This window comes from Tachypleus tridentatus, chromosome 13, assembly GCF_004210375.1.
Source record: "Tachypleus tridentatus isolate NWPU-2018 chromosome 13, ASM421037v1, whole genome shotgun sequence".
NCBI lineage: Eukaryota > Metazoa > Arthropoda > Merostomata > Xiphosura > Limulidae > Tachypleus > Tachypleus tridentatus.
Genome location: NC_134837.1, coordinates 89,852,623 through 89,867,070, shown reverse-complemented (window position 1 = coordinate 89,867,070; position 14,448 = coordinate 89,852,623).

Here is a 14,448-nt window from a genome sequence, read left to right as displayed (position 1 = left end):
TAAAGTTGGCTCTGTTGTTCTACTCCAAAGTAACTAAATGGCAAATCAGAAGGCTTATAACGTTAAAAATTAGGTTTCAATGCTCGTGACAGACACATCACAAACAGCCCATTATGTAGCTTTGTGATTAATGGAAAACAAACAAACTGAAATATTCAAGAGTCTCTCAGAGCAGCTATTACACTTCACAAATGGATCTTATTGCACTTATATTTCGCTAAATTTTAGTGAAATATACGTATAAACAAGTTATACATCAGTGAAATTATTCTATGTTATGTGAACGAGCAAATGAATAGTTTATTGCAATGACGGCTGGTGTGGGTATTAAAAACTTTAATTAAATAAAGTACAAGAACAATGTTTCGACCTTTTGAGGTTAATACATTTTCACTTCAAGCGGGTTTCTTGTCATCATGTTCGTTTCTTTGTTTTTGAATTTTGCGCAAAGCTACACGAGAGCTATCTGCGCTAGCCGTCTCTAATTTAGTAACGTAAGACTAAAGGGAAGGCAGCTAGTCATCGCTACACACCACTAACTCTTTGACTACTTTTTTCCCAACAAATAGTAAGATCGACCGTCACATTATAACGTCCCCACGGCTGAAAGGGCGAACATGTTTGGTGTGACGAGGATTTGAACCCGCGACCCTCAGATCTTGTCATAATGAAATGGATGATTTGTAGTTTTTCACAACAAAATAGTAAAGGGTAAAAAAATCAAAATATATTTTAAACTTAATATTTCATTGTATTACATAATAAAATCTGTCAGCAGACTAAGCTCATTTAGAACTTTTACATGTTGAAAATACAACTGGTTTCCCGCTTTTGGTTATCTAATTTCAGTGCATTACTTCCAAAATAAAGTCAATAAATCATCATCCTTTGCATACAGTCATGTGTAAAAGTTAGGACACCCCATGAAAGCCTGTATATTTTTTTTAACATTTTTGGATATATAGATATTTAATCTCAATTTTAACAATACTGAGAGATTATAGGAATATAACTAAACAATAAAACCTGAAGAAAAGACTTTTCAAGATCTTCTGTAAATGTAATTCTACAAAAATGCATATTCTACCTAAGGAAAACGTTAGGGCACCCCCACATTTAATCCCACTTAAAATGGCTCAACTCACACACAGGTGTGTCACACCAGGTGCACATGATTACAAGGTCGTTACTCAACATTGTGAATTAGGCTTGCCCTATTTAAACCTCAGACATTTTGTTTGGTGTGATTCTGACTGTTGAAGTGAGAGTGAGCACCATGGTGAGATCAAAAGAGCTGTCTGAGGCCTTCAGAAAGAAAATTGTAGCAGCTTATGAGTCTGGTAAGGGATTTAAAAAGATCCCAAAAAATTTTGAAATCAGCCATTTCACTGTCCGGAAAACAGTCAACAAGTGGAGGGCTTTCAAAACAACTGCAATACAACTTCATAATCCTAACTTTAAATAAAAAATACGGTGTCCTAAATCTTTCACATGACTATGAAGTGAAGTGCTGAGAAATATAGGTAACTGAATAAGAGTGCTACAATCAGTTTGTTTTTCTTTGTAAACGAACTTCTACAAAAATATGAATTTAAATCTTAACTAAAAATTTTGAAAAATCTATATGTTTTGGCTCTTTCGCGTGATTATTCTCATAAAATAATTAGCAGTAAAAATTAATTTGATTTGCATATTTTCAGACAAACAAGATGAACTTCGATTTTCTAGCTGATATACTTTAAAAAATCAAGTACTGCTTAAAATCTCTAGTCGAGTCGTTGTTTTCTCATAACTTTGCATCAAGGCTGGTCAGGTAATCAGACCTATGTACTGAATGCATCGAACGAAATTTGGAAAACCTAATTTTACAGCTGCTCTTCTTTGAGATCAAGGACATCATTTCAACGACACTTGATAACCGTTTGATTTTGACTGGAGGAGCCTGTACTGAAAATATGCATTTCTCATGAGCTTTTTATAGTCTTTATATTTATACGAATAGTAAACTTTGTGGGCAGACAATTTAACACCATCGTTTAAATTGGTTGTGATATTGTTATTCTATTGGGTTGAAGAATAATTCGTGAGCGTTTTTCAAGTTAAAAAAATATATTCATAAATGAAACGCTTTCGCAAAATATTTCATGTCATTTGGTAGATAATTTTTTGCTCTAATAGATGGTGTGTTTGATTTTCATATGTCTTTAATTTTTGCCTTCATTTTCAGCTCATTAAATGGAATGTCAAGTGGACAAAATCGAGCATTTTCGACACCATCTGCTTTTCGCATTTAATTTCTTGCAATTTCGTTTAAAACAATGCATACTATATACCTAGGTATTACATGAAATAAAGTATCATAATAAATGTTTTGGGTGTAATGTGTTCATGCATTGAAGTATTGTATAGTCTTGCATGTAATGCTTGAATGAAATTATTTAAAAACGCTCACGAATTATTCCTCAACCTAATAGAACGCCACATAACTTTATTATTTCATAGATCTTACATAAAAAGAGAAAAATGTGTGCACCATACGAATAGTTCAGATGTTTCCGTTTCAAAATATTTCTCCTTGCCGTAATAATATACAAATATTTGCTTTTCATAACGCGAATTATTCTTTTAACTGTATGAATTGTTTCTGCCTGAAATGCTTATTAAACTATATAGAATCTGGTGTCTGTTAGTGATCGGATATCGAACACTCTAAATACCCTAATCTTCTAAAAATATAATTGAGATCAAAACGTTCAAATGTGTATGTGCAATGTTTGAACTCGCATGTTTGATCTGCATATCGTTATTGTATTTTAGAACTAATATTTTTACTGTTCCTGTTAAGTTCCGGGACCTACTAGTGAGTATATACGCGAAGCAAATTATTATTTCACTTTTTCAGAGAAGTTATGCCTGCAAATATATCTGAATTTTGTACTTGTATGTGACCCCTTCAAGTAGAAAACGCTACACATTAAACACGAATGCAATGAGCATTTATGCCTTACTATTTTACAGTTGATAACGTTTACTATAAGATATTTCTTTACATGTGCCCTTGTATGTTACAAATCGTAGTCTTTACATTTTGAAACAAAATCCACAGCCCTTTCTTTCCAGGAATTCCGTTGAGGCTGACTTGTAAGCTTGACAGATATGTAGTTAAAAGGTATTGCTGTGATTTCAATTTCATTAGACTTGTATGGTTGTGGCTAGAATTGTATGTAATTTCGGCTTGTGAGTTCCATTAACTTCGAGTATTCTTTGTTATCCTCTTAAAGGTAACAATAAGTATTATCAAGTTTATTATAATGATTTTCTGGGTTCGAAGGCTCTCTTTCGCGACTATAGCTTTAATTTTGTAACTAAGGGAACTGCTTTGGATTGGATTCGGTTATGGTTTTGAAGTCATCTTCTGTCTTGTGAATTTCAGTTTGTTGTGTTTTATATGAGACTTAAGGCTTGCTTCTTCGAACTGTGTCTTATACATTGTTTACCAGCCTTGCTATAGAAATATCCTTCTTAGGTGGAGCTGTAGCCAGTCTTTCAGCCATAAACCTTTCCGAAACAGCATTGCGCTGTCTATTAATTTAGAGTTCACCATGAAATAGACCTATAGTCACTAACAACGTTCTGTGAAGCCACGTTTCACAACCGTGGCAAGGCGTCATTAGCATATTCAACTTTGCTCTTATAGAATGTTAACAAACAATTGTTAAATTTCAATATTCTTATACATGTTCCGTAATAATGACTTACTTGAGAAGACGAAATTGAGTTTTATAACTTTTGCTGCACACAAAGAAATGTACATGACACAAAACAATTAAAGAATAATTGGAATTTATAATGTTTTAACTACGTTGAGGTAAAAAAAACAACAATAACGATGTCGTAAAATAACGACAATCACTTACTTGTTTCATTTTTGTACGTATCAGTATTCGATGGTTCTTTATGTGGTAGGAAGTGCAAGTTATTATTTGTTTTCTTTTCGAATTAAAAAAAAAAACAATTTGCATTTTTCAGAAATTATATCTGCATTCCATCTACTCAGATATTTTATAAGGTTATTCCATAAGGCCTAACAGTTTCATGTTAATTTTTTTACGAAAAAGCATTTATTAGAACAATATGGAGGAGTGGGTTATTTTTAACTGGTTTATTGAAACCTGGTATTCTACAAATTTCAGAAGGTTGAAGACACATAATTAATGTGATTCATACGATTAGGTTACTCTTTCTGAAGGTGTCAGTTATAAATCAGAAAACAACTAAACTATAATCTTCCAATTTACAAGCGGAAATAATTCGTAATATTTCACACAGTTATTTAAAATGGTCAACAATAAATGTTTATTAACACTGACGAGTCATTCAATTAGACGATGGTAAAATTTAAAATTACTCTAAGAATATGTTGTTGTTGGTTGTTATTAAACACAAAGATACACAAAGCGCTGAAATGAATCTAATTAATTCCACTGTCCCATAAAACTTTGCTACCAAAATAAATGAATGAGATGAATACACTCTACCAGGTATTATTCCATCATGAACACAACTTGCGACTGCGTATTGTGTGACCTATTCGTAATAGTACTCTGACCGTGAATTTTAGTGTTTCTATGTATTGTTCTAGAAGCAGAAAAATACACAATGGGGTCTGATCATAGCGGATATAGAAACCCGATTTTTAGCATTATAAGTCCTTTTATTTATCGCTAAGACATGTAGAGTAACTGTGCTTCAAATTTTGAGGCATTGGGTGCGTTATAAGTGCAGCGGTTAAATTCCAGTTTTCGTTCCTACAAGAGTAGCCTAAGAACTGATACTACGTGTTGTTGACCGGATACCTGTCCTCTAGTATATCAGTTCAAAACTAGAGACGATACAACGACTTGCTACAATGGATACTTATTATAAACTAAACCCGTTTTCGATCTAAACATACAGGATCTCTTTAATAATCATTCAATACTTACATACGTTTGTACACTGTGTACAAGAAATAATATTTTTCAATTTATTTCGGGGTTAAAATAGGAAATGAGCAAAGTCCGTATAACAGTGCGGTTTACTTGAAATAATATAGCTCAATGTTTAACAGTTAGAAAGTAAATGTTAAGTGATCTACCAAAAAGTTGTTCTTTGTACAGTAGTAGAAGTCTAATTATTAAAGAAGATTGCATTTTATATTGAAGAAAATATATTAACTTATTATATTAAACAAACATGTGTTACAACTGTGTTTAGTTTCATTTACGTAATGAAAACAGTTAACCGTTCAAAATAGATTTTAATATGGATATATTTACGATTACATCTTGGGCCTGGCGTGCCTTGTTTGTTTGGAATTAAGCAAAAAAGCTGCTCAATGAGCTATCTGGGCTCTGTCTATCACGGGTATTGAAACCCGGTATCTAGCGGTGTGAGTCCGAAGACATGCAGCTGTGCCACAGTGGGGGACAGTTTGTTAATATGCCAAATTGTCAATCTACGGGTTCATATTTCGCGTTTGCTAGTCGCAATTTCGGTTTAGGTACTTTGAGGCCATAAGTACGTGGTAAAAATGCGGTTAAATTTCGCTGTTAGAGTAGCCCACATGTTAGTGGTGAGTGCTGTTGACTAACTCTCTTCTCTCTAGTCAGTTAGTTCAAACAAGCAACTAGCGTATCTTTGCAGGAATATATACTTTACGCAATACATCTTTAAGAACAAAGTGCTGTTTTTTTTTTAATTTTCGGTATCTAGCTGTTATAATGTTTGAAATTACATTAATTTAATATGAATTTAAATCACAGTCTCATTCACGTAAACGTCATGAAGAAGCTACCCTACTAATTTTCGCTTTAGTTTGGCGCAATAGGAATAACCTAATATTCTAATTGGCTGTATATGGCGTTATAGGAATAACTTGTTACTCTGATTTGCTGTAATATAACCTGATATTCTGATTGTTAGTTATCAAGTGCATTTTATGAGATAACCTTAAAATCTGGGAAAAATATCAATACTATCTCAAACTTATCAATTTTACTTTTCGTGTTTTTTCGTAGGTAAACACAAATCTACACAATGAGCTATCTGTGCTCAGTCTTGCTGTTTGCTTTTCTTGTTTTTGAATTTCACCCAAAGCTACTCGAGGGCTATCTGCGCTAGCCGTCCTAAATTTATCAGTGTAAGACTAGAGGGAAGGCAGCTAGTCATTACCACTCACCGCCAACTCTTAGGCTACTCTTTCACCAACGAATAGTGGGATTGAACGTCACATAATAACGCTCCCACGGCTGAAAGGGCGAGCATATTTGGTGTGACGGAGATTCGAACCTGCGACCCTCAGATTATGAGTCGAACGCCTTAACCAACTTGGCCAATCCGGGCCACTCAGTATTGCTGTTATGGAAACGCGATATTTAGTGTTATGAACCATGACACTTAGCGCAAAGCTGCTGAAGGGATTTTTGTTTGTTATTAATCTATTATGTACATATATATATATAATTATAAATGGGTACACTCATGTACAAAGTTATTTTACTAGCGTTAGTCATGATTGTTCATTAACATTTAAAGAGTGACAGTTGATTCTCGTGTTTCAATAAACTTACAGTTTTTTGTCTGAAAAAGTAAATCATTAAATGTAATTTAAAACTTTAAATAAGATAGTATAAAATCATGTCCGATACGTTAAATGACGACCACCATCACTGTATCATCAGTGTTATGTCCGTGCACAAGGCGGCGTCTCTTATCTGGTGTTAAACAACGATTACGAAAACTTAAATCTTACAATTATTCTTTGATCATCTGTGTTGAGTTAAATAACGGTTATTTTGACAGTTGTATCTGTTTTTTTCAAAATGTACTCCAGGAATATTATCAGATAAAAATGAAGATAATGTTTTATCTGACAGTAATGTAATAAACTTTTACATTATTACTCTAAAAATAAGAACAAATAAGAAAATATTTACTGAAACAAAATCAGAATAGAGAAGTAAAAATAAATAGTAACTCAACCGTGTGTTGCATAACTGAAAATCTAATTTACTCATAACATGCAATAGTATTACATTTATTTTGGTTTTTAACCGCATTTAAACCCGAAATGTAACATCATATGATTAATGTATTATTTTTTGCCAGGTTCTTAACTCATAGACGCGAGGCTGAGAAATTACTTTTAATTTGAGGTATTATGGAACAATTCTGAGATGATCCTGAGCAGTTTTAAGCATTTAGAGGGTTGAAAGTCAGTTACAAAGGTGAGCGTCAAATACTTGGTGTCGTTGAATAAGTTTTTAATTGTCTAATTGCTTCAATAGGTTTTGTACTCTTTAAAAACAGCTTTAATGCTAGTTTGTTTTATCTTTTGTATTTTCCTTGCTTAATTTTATCTCTTTCTCACTTTATATGATAGAGAATAAACTTGCCGGGTCTTTGCGCTTCACTCCTGAAGGTAGCGTGTGTGTGTGTGTATCTGGTTTAAAACTCACAAACTTCACTTAACAAATAATTTTCTCTACATGATATTACATGCCATATGTTATTTGGTGTTATATCTAACAACCTAATACATTTAATTATATATAAATACTTCGTTGGTTTTTTATGCTACTCTAGTTGACTCGTGAAACTTTTTTAACTCACTGTTTTCACTGGACGATAACATACAAAACACGAAATTGTTGTGTAACCATCTAAAAAAACCATAATTGTGCTTAAAAAAAAGAAAACTACAAAAGTTTTTTTGGAAGTACGACTGATAAAATTGCACTATTAGGGATATTGATCCAACTGGATAATATATGTTTCTAGAAAGGCATATGTTTGCTGTCTTATGTTTACCGTTAAATCTACGAAAGTACCGTAAGTTAATAGAAGATGGAAAAGTATCCAACTTAAATTGCTTTTATACACTTTTATAATAATAGAGACTGTTAAATTATTTTGTTATGCTTTTTTACTATAACACACAATAATGAAAATCTCAGAGGTTTAATACAAGAAAATAGTGCTTTTTAAGTGTGTGTGCGTTTTTAATTAACATTACGTATATATACCTAATGTTATAGGTATATATATATTTTTAATATATACCATTTTTTTAAGAATATAGCAATAATTTGTTTTGACTTGAGAGCAGTTTGTTACACTTTAATAAAATGTTTGACCAATCTGGACGTTTTTTCAAATGTTCTGTTTTCAAGTTCCATCCATCACTGAATTTTCACTCCACAGAAATCGCGTCCATTTTTTTAAGAATATAGCAATAATTTGTTTTGACTTGAGAGCAGTTTCTTTTCAAATCGGTTATAAAGACTGTAATGTACAAGTATGTTTGTTATCATATGGGTTTAATATATAAGCTTTGAGTAGGCCAATGCCATATTTTGATGTTATGAAACAAAACATTGGTCGTGCTTATTTTGTAGCAGAAGGCGTTATCACGTTGAGTTGACATGACATATTGGCCTGCTAACTAAAACCTGTCATAGCTTTGGAACGTGTTCATTAAAGACTTTTTAATATTCATGAGCATATAAACATAAACACACTCTATAAGTAATTACAGCGTCAACTAGGCAAAATGTTCTTCCCACTATAACATCCTCTCATTCGCATGTATAAGAATAAAAACGAATAAGATTCTCTAGCATATCTTGGCAGGTGAACTGTCGAAAGTACTGGAGCTTTATCGTTTATTTTATGTGAATTAGCCATCTTGATGATCCCATATGCTTTATCTTTAACCCTTATATCTGCTATTTAATTTTATACCTATTTGCATCCAAGCCCAAATTTTGCCATCATTTGCGAACGAGGTGAAGGAAGCATCATTTTCACTCCACAGAAATCGCGTCCATTTTTTTAAGAATATAGCAATAATTTGTTTTACGTTAATCAAAATCGAGGCAAACACTATTGGTGTGTTTTAAGTTACATGTTTTGTTGTCCTACTGATAACTAAACGATGAATTTGCTCACGCTGAGCAGACCTTGCATATTGTGCCAATTCATTGGTAGCAATGACGGATGTCACTGTGGATTTGTTTCAAGGATTATTTTCAGTATTTTTTTTCAGAATCAAAGTAAGAGTTTGTTACACTTTAATAAAATGTTTGACCAATCTGGACGTTTTTTCAAATGTTCTGTTTTCAAGTTCCATCCATCACTGAATAATATCACATATTCTATATTGCGCAGGACCATATATATACATTAATTCACATCTTGTATTTCTACCCTTTCAACAACCTGTTTGTTTATGTTAGCGCAAAGTTACTCAATAGATTTTCTATGCTCTGTCCACCACAGAGAAGCAAACCTCGGATTTCAGCATTGTAAGTCTACAGGCTTATCGCTTATTCATTGATGGACTGAATGACTTATAAGTTTTCCTCTCAAACAAAATTTGTACAGTTAACATTTTGCCATTTAGTGCTCATTTCGATACTCATAACCTGTCTTTCCGGTGTGGCTTTGTATTAATAATACTCACTACAGTCTCTTGCAAGGCATGCTAAATGAGGCACGTCATATGTTTAATAGCCCTCCAAATACTTTTGGTGGAATGCTGTATACATAATACACCAACATTCGCTACTTTATTGCGATTGCATAAGCAGAGTGTAATCCCCACAATAGGCTGAATAAATTATTTTCTTACGAATAACTTAGCAAAATCAATGATCAAATATGCGTAAATATACGGGTTACATGTTTCTTAGTCTTATAGAAGTATACTGAGCATAACCTATAAGCCATCAGTAGTTTCTTTGATCATTTAAAAAGCCAGGCAGGCGACTGCATGAGTGTCCACTAAAACTATTAACTATTTTTTATTTCTCTCCTTTACTGAGGAATACGTGTAGAATTAAATGAGCTACAAATTTGTAGGTTCGTAAAGAAAAGGTTATTCCTAATAAAAAGATGGTGAACTTTTGTTGAACAAAAAAAAATGCTACAGATCAAACTTCAGGACATCTGATCGCCAAACCATCTAAATTAAAATATTTTAGATTAATTTAGTTGTTGTTTAACCGCGTATTTGTGGCACCACCTCCATGTCGCAAATAGTGCATGCATAATTTACTATTTCTTACTTTTTATTCATGCATTCCAGAAATGTTTTTCTTTTTTAGATGAAGAAATTGCGTTTCATTTCCGGAGTCCTACTTAAAAGTGTTTTCTTCAAGGCAGTATATTGATCCTCTGAGATTACTATCTTCTGACGTCACTGCTCCATCGATAAAAAATGACATCCGACCTTGAGGGTATATAACTTTAGGTAAAATTCTGTAAGTCAAGGTATGTAATTGACAAAAAAGTCAATGAAAATAGGTTACATTCCTAGAAAATTATTGATCAACAGATTTAGTATTTCTGCTGAGGAAAGAATTAGAGTATGAAATTACTGATGCAGAAATAACTTTCCACGAAAATAACATTACACAGATCAAAATGCAACTTTGGCTCACTTCAAACCGCACCATTCACCAGAGGCGCCACCTGTCTCTCCCATGTCGGTTGTATAGCCACAAGCTGAATGGCCTCTGAGTTATACCCTGACGAAATGAATTTGTCTGGGTATGTGTTCGTTACGTATATATACAGACAAAACGTCATAGCACATAGAAAATTTAAAGTAATCAAATATGGTGTAGAAGCTCACTGTTTACAGAACACTTTAAATGCCTTTGCTCAGCGTAACTCCTTTTTTAAAACCACAGTGATTTTACTTCCTGTTATATTATTCACGTATTACGTGTATAGAACATTACGACGTCCAGTTTCAAATGCTTTTGAAAGTTAATGTCTCTTTATCATTATATCCTGAAGTCAGTAGATCTTGAAGTAGAATGATCATAATTCATTTATAAACTGTAAAAAATATACGTACATTTCCTTGATTGTATTAACAATGTGACTTTTTTTTCTGTCGAATATATCAACAACAAAACATATACCACAAGAAGGCCCAAAATGTTACACTTTGAGATTATTCATTGTCTTATGTATCTCGTAACAGTGTGAAACTTTCGATAGCAATTCTTTATTTTGCAAATGTTTGAAAAATAAAGATTGATCTTACACCAAAACAAAGGTATTTTTTTATCGATGATAAGATTTCGCACATGGTTTCAACATATGGCAGAAATATACAAGCTGACCCCGACCGCATTCATCAGTTGCGTTCTACCTGGCAGGCAGCACGCGGGCACTCAAAGAGCGCGTGCTCTGACCTGAATATCCGATCAAGAGGCGGGCTCAACGCATGTTGCTACCATCAGGGGTTGCTGAAACAACATTCTTTTTTGCTTTATCATCTGATTTCATCTGAACGTGCTCACTTTGTTGAAGAGCCATTTTTACTACTTATATATACAGCAAATGACTAGAAATGATGCTTGAAAAATGGCAACTGATTAAAAAACCAACATACGAGTATATATATAGATCATCTTATATTTTAATATTCTAAATATAAAAACATCAATATGTAAGAGTCACATAATTCAAGGGCCAAATAAATATATTAAAAGGAATAGATGTTTACATATATCTTGTGTAATGTAACAGGTACCTAATTATTCATACCATGTTACCGAAGAGGAAAGTTATTACAATAAAAATACAGTATATACAGAACCACCTTTCCTGATAATATATTGTTTTTAACACCTAACTTTATGTATATTTAAATATATATATCAATGCAGGACACCGAGATAAGATCTGTTGGTGTTATCTGATCTATTTATACATAATCTGTATATAAAATTGGTTTCAGTAATTTTTATGGTATTTTTCTTCACCTTTTAAAGTAGTGAAGGATCCTATAGTTTTATTCGATTTGTATTAGAAGAAGTCAACACCAAGAAAAAAAGCATGAATAAACTGAATTCTCATATGAAATACTTAAACGGCGTGATGTTTGATCAGTTTGTTTGTTTTGAATTTCGCGCAAAGCTACTCGAGGGCTATCTGCGCTAGCCGTCCCTAATTTAGCAGTGTAAAACTAGAGGGAAGGCAGCTAGTCATCACCATCCACCGCCAACTCTTGGGCTACTACTTTACCAACGAATAGTGGAATTGACCGGAACATTATAACGCCCCCACGGCTGAAAGGGCAAGCATGTTTGGTGCGACCAGGATTCAAACCCGCGACCCTCGGATTACGAGTCGAACGCCTTAACACACTTCGGCCATGTGATGTTTGGTTGTTTGTTGTTTTTAAGTTTTGCATTACGAATACGTGTGTGTTTTCTTATAGCAAAGCCACATCGGGCTATCTGCTGAGCCCACCGAGGGGAATCGAACCCGTGATTTTAGTGTTGTAAATCCGAAGACATACCGCTGCACTAGCGGGGGGTGCATTACGAATAGAAAAATGTATTAACATCGGATGAACTTTATCATTGATGATTTCAGCATATTAGACGAAAACAATTCTAACGTTTATTTCGCATATATATATGTATAAATATATATACACTGCTGGCCAAAATCTTAAAGCCAATGAACATAAAGACAAAATATGCATTTTGCATTGTTAAACTCAACCACTTATTTGAGAAGAGCTTCGAAAGATGAAATAAGAAAAGTGAAATTTAAAATTTAAAAAAAAATAGCATTTAATAGGGAAAATGTGAACACTATGAAATTAGCCTAAATACTAGCTGGTCAAAAGTTTAAGATTATACTGAAACGAAGCGTTAATCGGTAAACACGTAATGAAATTTAGTAATTTATGTTCAAGCATTAGCGTTGTCAACATCTCGCATTAACATCTCCTGTGTTACATTGGATGAAAGCATGGCAAAGGCTGAAAAGTTGATAGAGTTTGAACGTGGCAGAATTGTCGAGTTGCAAAAGTAAGGTTTCTCTCAACGTGCCATCGCTGGTGAGATTGGGCGTAGTAAAACTGTTGTTACAAATTTCTTAAAAGACCCTGAGGGATACGGAACAAAAATTTTAAGTGGTCGGCCCAAGAAAATTTCGCCGGCGTTGAGCAGGAGGATTCGACGGGTTGACAGGCAAGACAGCAGCCGATCGTCGAACCAGATTAAGGCCCTTACGGACGAAGAATGCAGCTCAAGAACAATAAAATGGCATTTACGAGAGATAGGCTTTAAAAACCGTAAGCGTCTTCAAAGGCCACGCCTCCTTCCACACCACAAAACAGCTCGGTTAAACTTTGTTGAGAAGCACCAAACATGGGATGTAGAAAAGTGGACGAAGGTTTTGTTCTCTGATGAGAAAAAATTTAACCTGGATGGTCCAGATGGCTTACAACGTTACTGGCACGATAAGGATATCCCACCGGAGACATTTTCTACGCGACACAGTGGAGGAAGTTCCATCATGATCTGGGGTGCTTTCTCCTTCTATGGAACAATGAAGCTTCAGGTTATACAGGGGCGTCAAACAGCAGCTGGCCACATTGGCATGTTGGAGAGAGCATCTTTATTGACTGAAGGTCTCGCTTGTGTGGAAATGACTGGATCTTTCAGCAGGACATTGCAGCAATCCACAATACCCGCAGGACAAAGGACTTTTTCATGGCAACTAACGTGATTCTTTTAGACCATCCAGCGTGTTTGCTTGAACTGAACCCCGTTGAAAATGTTTGGAGGTGGATGGCAAGAGAAGTCTATAGAAATGGACATCAATTCCAAACAGTGCATGATCTTTGTGAAGCCATCTTCACCACTTGAAATAACATTCCAGCCAGCCTTCTGCAAACGCTTATATCGACCATGCCAAAGCAAATGTTTGAAGTTATTCGCAATGACGACCGTGCAGCTCAATACTAAGACCTTTTTGGGCATTTCCTACCCTTTTTAGGACTTCTCTTTGGTATGGTCTTAAAATTTTAACCAGCTAGTATTGAAGCTAATTTCATAGTATTCACATTTTCCCTATAACATGATAAAAAAAGTTTTTATTTTAATTTTTCCTTTTCTTATTTTCATCTTTCGAAGCTGTATTCAAATAAGTGGTTGAGTCTAATAACGCAAAATGCATATATTTTTTATGTTCAATGGTCTTAAGATTTTGGCCAGCAGTGTATATATATATACATGGTGAACTAAAGACTGAAACTGCTTTTTCCTTCTTTCATCCACTCAGAATTTCGAAATCATTTTAAAAATATTTTTGGCATATGCATGTTCGAAAGATTTTTATGACTTACCAATCAAATAGGCCTGGGATGGCCAGGTAGTTAAGACACTCATCTTGTAATCCGATGCTCGAGGGTTCGAATCCCCGTCACACTAAACATGCTCGTCCTTTCAGCCGTGTGGACGTTATAAAGTGAGTGTCAATCCCACTATTCGTTGATAAGAGTAGCCCAAGAGGTGGCGGTGGGTGGTGATGACTAGCTGCCTTCCCTCTAGTCTTATACTGTTAAATTAGGGACGGCTAGCACAGATTACC